Source organism: Brassica oleracea, chromosome C4, assembly GCF_000695525.1.
Source record: "Brassica oleracea var. oleracea cultivar TO1000 chromosome C4, BOL, whole genome shotgun sequence".
Lineage (NCBI taxonomy): Eukaryota > Viridiplantae > Streptophyta > Magnoliopsida > Brassicales > Brassicaceae > Brassica > Brassica oleracea.
In genome coordinates this window covers 45,729,439-45,738,807 of record NC_027751.1, presented here as the reverse complement: position 1 = coordinate 45,738,807, position 9,369 = coordinate 45,729,439, and the positions used below count along the sequence as shown (strand labels likewise).

At 32.2% G+C, this 9,369-nt stretch overlaps 1 pseudogene; it reads left to right on the top strand.

Annotated features, from left to right (window-relative positions):
* Positions 1 to 8,309: 8,309 nt before the first annotated feature.
* LOC106339033 overlaps positions 8,310 to 9,369 on the top strand; it is a 2,215-nt pseudogene continuing 1,155 nt past the window's right edge.

Here is a 9,369-nt window from a genome sequence, read left to right as displayed (position 1 = left end):
TGGATGTTACATCTAGGCGATGGATGTTACATCATGTACATCATACCGACTCGGTTGCATCAAGAGCGTTGCATCAAGTTATTATGGATGTTACATCTGATCGTGGGCTTAAGCCCATGAGTCCGTTTAGTCTAGGGTTTTAGATGCGAGATGTTACTATATATATATCTTGTATTCGAAGTAACTCTAAACTTGCACTCTGTAAACTCAATATCTCCTCCAATAATAAGATCTCTCTTTGCCCGTGGACGTAGCCAAGTTGGTGAACCACGTTAAATCTCTGTGTCGTTGTTACATCGCTTTTATTCATCTGTTTCCGCATCTGTTCCTTCTCACAATTGTTACAACAAACCTGCACGGTAGTGGACAGGGCAGCAAATAATTTTGGTCTATGTAATTCACTCTAGTCTATGCAGTGAACATGCTTTATGCTTATGGTTAGTATTATTACCAAATAAATTATCTAATGATCAAATAAAATGATGTTTTTCTATTTCATCCTTCTTCATTCCTCATGTATTACCAAAAATTATCAAATCTATATCGCTATAATCATGCAATTAGTTCATTAGGAGACTCTAAAATCTAAATAATTTTCTGGTGTACAATTCAGTGATTCTAATTCAAGCCAGTGGTAACATAAACTTTTATTCCTCCTAGTCATCCTTTTGATCATGAAACCTGAATTTTTGGAGTTTAATTTAAATTACAAGAAAGCGGAAGAACATTGTTGATTCATGTCCTGACATGGAAAAGGAAAGGGAGAGAGATGCACACTGATGAAGGCTAAAAGTGACCTAATAGTACATGTTCAGAGAGAAAGACCAGATTCTTCATCCTCGTCGGGAAATGAAGTGTAGGTAAAGTAGAAAGTCCAGATCAAACAAAACACACCCAAAAGAATCCAGCCCAAGAGGCTGTTGATCAGCCCAAATGGTAAAATCCGGTTCTTTCCGTGGACATCCTGTCATCCACCAAGGCGCCGGGTTTCTCATTACAGGAGTCAATGCTGCAGTCGCTGCCGCGGAAACTCCATCTCCCAGGGCTGAGACGTTTCCTTGCTTTGGCTCCATTGAGCATCTCACTCCTCCATTGAAAGTTGAATAGTATCTTCAACAGTGTTAACGTAGTTTCTTAATTAAAGTGTTTTTTTTTCGTGGGTATGGAGCCTAAATTCTGAAAATTATATCTGTTCTTGGGGCGTTTTTTTCTAAATTAACGAATTACACAAACAAACACGCAATTAATGTGGTGTCTATTTGCGAAGGATAGTATTGTAGGCAAATGAGGAGATTATGCTTTCTGTCTACCAAAGCAAATCGGCTAATAAAACTTAAAATAAAATAAGTTTTTTTTTTTAAGTTTATCATCCACAACACACACAAAACGAACACAGGATTGCTGATAAAGAAGGTTGCATAGTATTATCACAGGATTGATAAACACCAAAGAGCTGAGAGAAATTAATTACGACTGCCCTCTTCCCTCCTGATCATGGCCGTGGTGATCTTCTTATTACGAGCCCTAAGAGCCCTAGCCCCTGGCCCTCTTACTAGCCTTGAAGGTATTATGCTTTCTAAGAGCGCTGTCCTTCTCCCTCCTCGCCTTGGCCCTCCACTCAGTCATGTAATCTTCGAGCTTCTTAGTGTTCTCGCGGGAAAACTCAAGAAAATGAGCTGCATAAACAATAAAGTTGAATTCATGAGATGATTTAAGAAACGTTAGGAAATAAAGAATCAAGAAAAACATTTGATGTATTACCTGGGATACAAGAGCCAACAGTACCGGGGCCAGAGCGACGGTTACTTCTGACTGTGGCTACGCGCATAGTAGTTATTTTGAATCCGCCCACTTTACTTCCATTAAGATCCAGGGCACTAGCTTCACCTTCTTCTTTGGAAAAATAGATATTAGTACACTTGTCTAGAGTATCAACGTAAACATGTGTTATCTCTCCACAAGAAGAGAAATGTTCCCTCAAAATGCTCTCGACTTCATCTTGAGGAAGGGAAGTGTCATACCCCAAAACGGCAATGCCAAACAAACTGCAGTAATTTGTTGCATGTTAGTTATCAACAACACAAAACATTTTTAACAGATGCAAAAAAATATGAAAACAAAAAGGGTATCATAAACTTACAATCTTTTGTCATTGGCTAGGTCAGCACACAGAGACTTTTTATAAGCTACTGCCGCCTTGTATTCCTCCTCTTCTTCCTCGGGTGCTAACTTAACAAGGGCATTCCAATCTCCAATGTCACTTCCATTAAGTTGCAACGCTTTTTCTCTCACTTTTAAGCCATTGCCATGTAAAATAACAAAAGCACGACTGTAACAAAGAAGAATTATAACCAGCGGGGTTGGCCTGGTGGTGTTGAGAGAACTTCGGCCTCAATACGTACCCGGGTTCGAACCGCTGGCCAGGCAATTGGGGTATCTAATTCCCCATAGTACCAAATGGTCCGCCTCGTGCCGAGGGGTTGGCCCCTGGGGGTGGAAGTCCCTCCAGGTTAATCAAAAAAAAAAAAAAAACAAAGAAGAATTATTTTATTTTAGCTCACAAAACAAAATAAATATATTATATTAAGACACAAACAAACCTGTCGTAAAAAGGGTCTGTGGGAACATCAACCCTAATGATATCGCCACATGATTCGAAGTGATTAATCAATTCACTCTTGATTTCATCCTCAGGTCGGAGAGGGTTGAATCCTTCAACAGATATCCTAACCCTAATTCGCAGGAGATAAAAAAAAATTATTAACACATTCAAATATCTTCTTAATTATAAAATAAATAAAGCATCAATTACCAGGAACTGACGTAATTCTCGTAGAAGTCTTTTTTTTTCCCTTAGCAGCAGCTTCGCTATTGAACGGTTCCTAAAACATACAACATATGTAATCAGATATTTTTATTAATTTTCGAAAAGAGATCCGAGTAAGAAGAATTCACAATGATTAGAAGATTACCTTGAGGGCGGATCCCTTGCAAGAAGAGTACGTGTCCATCGAGATGTTGTTATAACCCTAAGGCTGCCGCTTTGCGATATCTTTTTCAGATTTTAGGGATTAAGACAAGGAGGATTCTTTTTTCTAACCTTTGTAGTTCAAAAAAAAAGACAAGGAGGAGGAGGAAGGTACTTAGGGATTATGGGAGGGATTTGATTAAAGGCCCTTAGCATTTTTTATTATTATTTTTGTGTTTAGGAACTAAGCTAAGGGTTTTTATATAAATAGTTGATTATTGGTGGGACTAACCTTGTCTCTTACTTAATTAAATTGATTATTTTCATTAATAAGCAATAACATATATAAAAGCATAGTTTTTAACTTATAAACATTTTATTCAAAAATTGAAAATTTATAAAAGAGAATTAAAACAGAGAATATGTTATAAGCTATAAGCTAAAGAATTTCTGTTAGTTTTTCTTATCTTATGTATAAGTTTATCTTCTTAAAACTATAAGTTTCATTTAATATGGTTTCTATAAGTTTTATAAGTGTGATAGAAGTTTAAAAATGTCTACGTTTGATACAAGTTTAAAAATGTTTACAAGCCAAATTCAAGTTTAACACACTAGCCTTATCCGAGAAAAGAGATTTAAATAGGAGGAAGTGAAGAATACAAAGCACATCACCGCCTTAATGGCAAACTCCGAACAAGAAATGTCAAATCCCAACTTATTACACAACTAAAAAGCTATCAACTTTCTTTTAAAACATCAGTGGCTTAAATATATATCTAACATTTAATATAAACATTAATCTATAAACATCAGTGGCTTAAATATATATCTAACATTTAATATAAACATTAATCTATAAACATCAGTGGCTTAAATATATATCTAACATTTAATATAAACATTAATCTATAAACATCAGTGGCTTAAATATATATCTAACATTTAATATAAACATTAATCTATAAACATCAGTGGCTTAAATATATATCTAACATTTAATATAAACATTAATCTATAAACATCAGTGGCTTAAATATATATCTAACATTTAATATAAACATTAATCTATAAACATCAGTGGCTTAAATATATATCTAACATTTAATATAAACATTAATCTATAAACATCAGTGGCTTAAATATATATCTAACATTTAATATAAACATTAATCTATAAACATCAGTGGCTTAAATATATATCTAACATTTAAGAAAGCTAATCAAGACAAATGACATGAGATATTTAAATCTATACAAATCAAACTCTAAACTATTAGTCTATACGAATCAAATCTATACAAATGACATGAGCTTATTTTCACATATTGGAATTTGCAGACATATCAAACTCTAAACCAGTTAAACAAATGATCTCGAACCATAGAAATCTATACGAAACAATCATACAGTTGTTCAAATATATACTAAACAATCAAACATAGAAATTTGAACCGAACAAGGATGTTTTTTTACCAACTAAATAATCATACAATCAAAACGAAACAATCACACAAGCTACAACGAAACAATCATACAATCGAACCATAGAAAGCTTTTGAAATCTATACGAACTATCATAAATTGCCGAACCCTAGAATCTATACAATTGTTCTCAAACCAATGAATCTATATCTTTTTGCCATCGAATCTATCAAACAACATCGGATAAATACCATTTTATTCGTCGAATTTCGAGAAAACCCTAAAAAAAAAATTGAAATCAGATCAGACTTGAAAAACAAACCTTTTTTTTTGTTGTTGGGACGATTCTCAAAGGTTTTGGAGAGGATTGGTTCTCGTCTTATTGGAACGGAAGCGAACCGATGTGGATTGAGCTTTGGAGGAGGATCGGGGGATCAAACGACGCCGGAAGCTGCGACCTCGCCAAGGGAGATAAAGAGATCTCCCACTCCAGTGAAAGAGAGAAGACGCAGGGTTGGCTTTCGATTTGAAGAGATGGATTTGGAGATCAAGGCTTCGCCATCGCCTTCGCCATCGCCATCAAGCTTTTGATTTTTTTTTTTTTGACTTCGATTTCGGAATTCTCGAGGAGAACAACAGCCGAACAACACCGATTCCATCGCCCACTCCCGTGCTGCCACGTCGCCTACAGGACGAGCCCGAACAGCCTTTACTAAAGGCCCGTCCCACTCTCTTTTAATTTCTTTTTCATTTATTATCGACCCATTTAAAACTATGGGACGGGCCTAAGGGCCCCCGATACCGATGGTCTTATAGTCGTCTTATTCTTCTCGTTTTGGGCCATAGGTAGGTCTTTCCTATTTCCTTTTTTCTAATATATCTACTAGTGATTGGGATTCATACGGGCCCCCTAACCCGTGTGTTCGGCTCGGCCCCTTTCCATTTTTTTCTTTTCCCAAATATTTTGTGACTTCCAAATAAAATTTTCCCAAAATAGTTTGCTTAGAGCATCTCCAACTCTACTCCAAAACCCACTTCAAACTCCATTTTGCAGTAAAATCATCTCCAACCCCACTCCAAAACCCACTCCAAAATGGAGTAATAGACATGATTACTCCAAATATGGAGTAAACCAACTCATTACTCCAAAATAGAGTTTAACTTTTTTATTTATAAAATGGTCTTCCACATTTAAATATTTTCATTTTCAGTAAAATTGTTATAAATAAGTATATTAATATTATTTTACTATATATATTATAAAATTTACTGTCAACATTTCTTAATTATATATATAGCCATCTAATGAACTATTTTATGCAACAAAATATATATAATATAAAACATAACAGATCATACATATAAAAAATAAAAGATAAGCACCATACAAAAGAAATAACATAAAATAAATCTTACAACAAAGATAATTGCTTAATAATCTGATAAATCACCTCCGGATCCATTAAAGTTATTAAACTGGTCCACTATAGTGCAAACTATTCAAGAGCCAGTAGGTCGAAAGAAAAAAATATTTTGCTATGCAACAAGAAGCATGTAGGAAAGATGTAGAAAGCGCATTTGGAGTTCTCCAGTCTCGGTTCGCTATTGTGAAAGGACCTGTTCGTTTCTGGAAAAAAAATGTACTCCATGATATTATGACTACATGTATCATCTTACATAACATGATAATCGATGATGAACGTGATCTCGAGGCGCCAATTGAAGTTGAAAGAGAAGTTCCGTTTCCAGAAGTTGAAATTGTAGGAAATAATAATGCGAGATTCCAAGAGTTTCTTTCCCGTTTCAGAAAAATCAAAGATAAAGAAGCTCATTTTTTACTTCGAAATGCATTAATTGATCATTTGTGGGAAAATTATACTAATTCTAATGAATAATTTAAGTTGATGTATTATTGTGTTTAAGCTATGTAATGTAATTTTTAATGTAATAAATGTTTTCTTTATAAACCTTGTCGAGTATTTTTATAATAAAAAATTAATTGTGATTAATATTGTATTTAGTATAATTATTACAATCTGAAAATAGATTGTTTTGCAAATAGTATAAATGAAAGGTGATATTACTAATTTTTAAATAAATATAAAATATAAAATATTAGGAATATTCTATTTTGGAGTGGAAAATGGAGTAATACATTGGAGTAAAACTTAACTCTATTTTGGAGTTACTCCATTTTGGAATAGAAAATGGAGTAATACATCGGAGATGCTCTTAACCCATCACTTTCTTTTTTATTTTGGGTTTAAATAGTTCGACTTGGTTAAAATCTTTTAATGATGCTAAATCTTATATTTTCTGAATTTTAAAATATTCAATATAAAATAAAATTTGATGTATTTGCTTATCTATACTATTAAAAATGCATTACTTTATGAATGGATACATATATAGAATTTTTTTTAACTTCCACTACACATAAATTTATATTAACAATTAGTTTTATTTTGTAAATATTTTGCAAATATTAATATATAAATGGCGTATATACATTTTTCTATAAAATTGTACTCAATGTATGCTTTAATATTTCTCATGTTTAAGTTCTGATAAAATTATACCATTTAAATAACAAACATTCAGACCTCTTTGTTTGTATATGTTAAATCTAATATGTGTAAATATTATCAATGTCTGAAAGTCTTGTTATTTTAAATTCAATACTATTTTTTTTCTTTATTTTTAAATTTTAGAGAAAACTATAAAACATTATGTTAATTCATATATAATATTTATATTTTTGTAAGTTTACCTTATTTGACATTTGTTACTATTTTATTTTAAAATAAACAATTTTTGATAATATTGATTTTTTAAAAATAGGAAATTAAAATATGATGCGTTATAGTATGATTAGCGGTCTTAAATCCTATGTAGGTACTCTCAATGACATATAACTTTAAATTATATATATATATATATATTTTTTTTGGTAATACTGACATTTCAAAAATTATGTGTTTAAATTTATACAGTTCTAATTGTTTGAAAATCTTGTTTTTTTTTAATTAAATAATATTTCTGTTATTTATTTGTTAATTTTACAAAAATTATAATATTTACAGCTTTCAAATTTGAACAATTTATGTTTCTCCACTATACACATTTCACAGGTTTAGAAATATATAGAGTACAGAAATTCTAGTAGTATTTTAAGGGTACTACTTTATGAGACGTCAAAAAGTGGAAACTTGATTTTGATTTTGAGACTAGGTGTCTTCATGCACCATGTGCAGTAAAAAAATTTAAAATATTTATTGACAGATAAATATAAATTATATTTTAAAATAAAATTTTATTAATATTGTTAATTTTCTTTTTCGTATCAATATTTTAATATAAGTTTGATTTAATTAAACATAAAAATTATATTTAAGAATATGCATGTATATATTTGAAATTATAATCTTAGATAGATTTTCTATCTATTTATTTTAATTAAATATATTAAATAAATTTGTAAAAGTTGCATAATTACCAAAAATTAAAATTAAACAATATTAACAAAATTTGTAGATATGTAAGAAAATAATTATTTTACGATTAAATTTTTATAATTTTCTAAACAAAATGTATACATTTTTGAAAATTTTAGTAATAAAATTGTATAATTTAAAAATATATAATTAAATTCTATTTCGAAATTTATAATGCCATAGTTGAATATATTTATTTTAATGATGATTTATGAGTTATTTCCATATTCTAAAAAAATTTATAAAAATATAAATTGACATTAAATGTAATATATGAGTTATTACCATATTTTAAAAAGTTTACCAAAAATATAGATTAACATTAAATGCAATTGTCCATGTCATATTAAAATATAAGACATGTCATCAATTTCAGTAGCCATGTCATATTTGTTTTGTGTACTGTAATTGATTGTAAAAAAGACATGCGGCAAAATCACTTCGCAAATATAGTGCATGGGATTGTTTCATTTCCCTTTTGGTAATCTTGAGATTTGTTTCTGGTGTTGCAGGTTCACGGTGAACCCAAAGCGCAGGATAAGGCAGCACAACGGAGAGATCACAAGTGGTGCATATAGAACCAAGAAGAAACGTCCTTGGGAAATGGTCCTCTGTATCTATGGTTTCCCCACTAAAGTCTCTGCCCTTCAGGTCCCTTTTCTTTTCCTTAACATCTTATCCTCCAAAGCTCCACCCTTTAGATAATCCTCCTGGCTAAAGCTCAAGTTGTTGTGGCCTCTCCTTCTTTTACCTCTTTGAAATGGGTAAAGCTTAAAAATGTTTTCTTTAATGTGTTGGGAACCTCTTTACAGTTTGAGTGGGCTTGGCAGTATCCGAGAGAATCACTTGCAGTGAGAGAAGCTGCTGCCTCTTTCAAATCCATCTCTGGACTTGCTAGCAACACCAAGCTTGCTTACACTATACTCTCTCTTCCTATTTGGAATAGGTAATGAAAAAGGCTTCATTGCTGTTTCTTATGTACTTCACATTCTTCTTACCGATCATAACTTGTATATCTTTCTTCTGTGACCAGTTTAAACCTGACAGTCAACTATTTCTCATCAAAGTATGCACACTTTGTTGGGGAAAGCGGACACGAGGCGCAGCGGAATGTAGCAATCGTGTTTCCCCTGACTTTGTGAGAATCTGAGAGAAAAATACTTCGACGATAGCATGATATAATATAAGCAATAACTAAATGAGACAAGCACTTTTTACGTGGAAAACCTCCTCGATGTGAGAAGGAAAAACCACGGGACCGTAGTCCACTCAACAATCCACTATATAAATGTATGTGAGTACAACCACGTCCTCACTGTTCAACAACCTGAACAGAACAGAGACTCAAGCTACAAAGAGTTATCTCCAACACAAGAACAACAACAACAAGAGAGCAACACAAAGCTTCAAAACCAGCAGAAACCAAACGACCTCAGCTCACAAGGATTCCGGCAACCAGAGACTAATCCCACCGTACAAATCCAA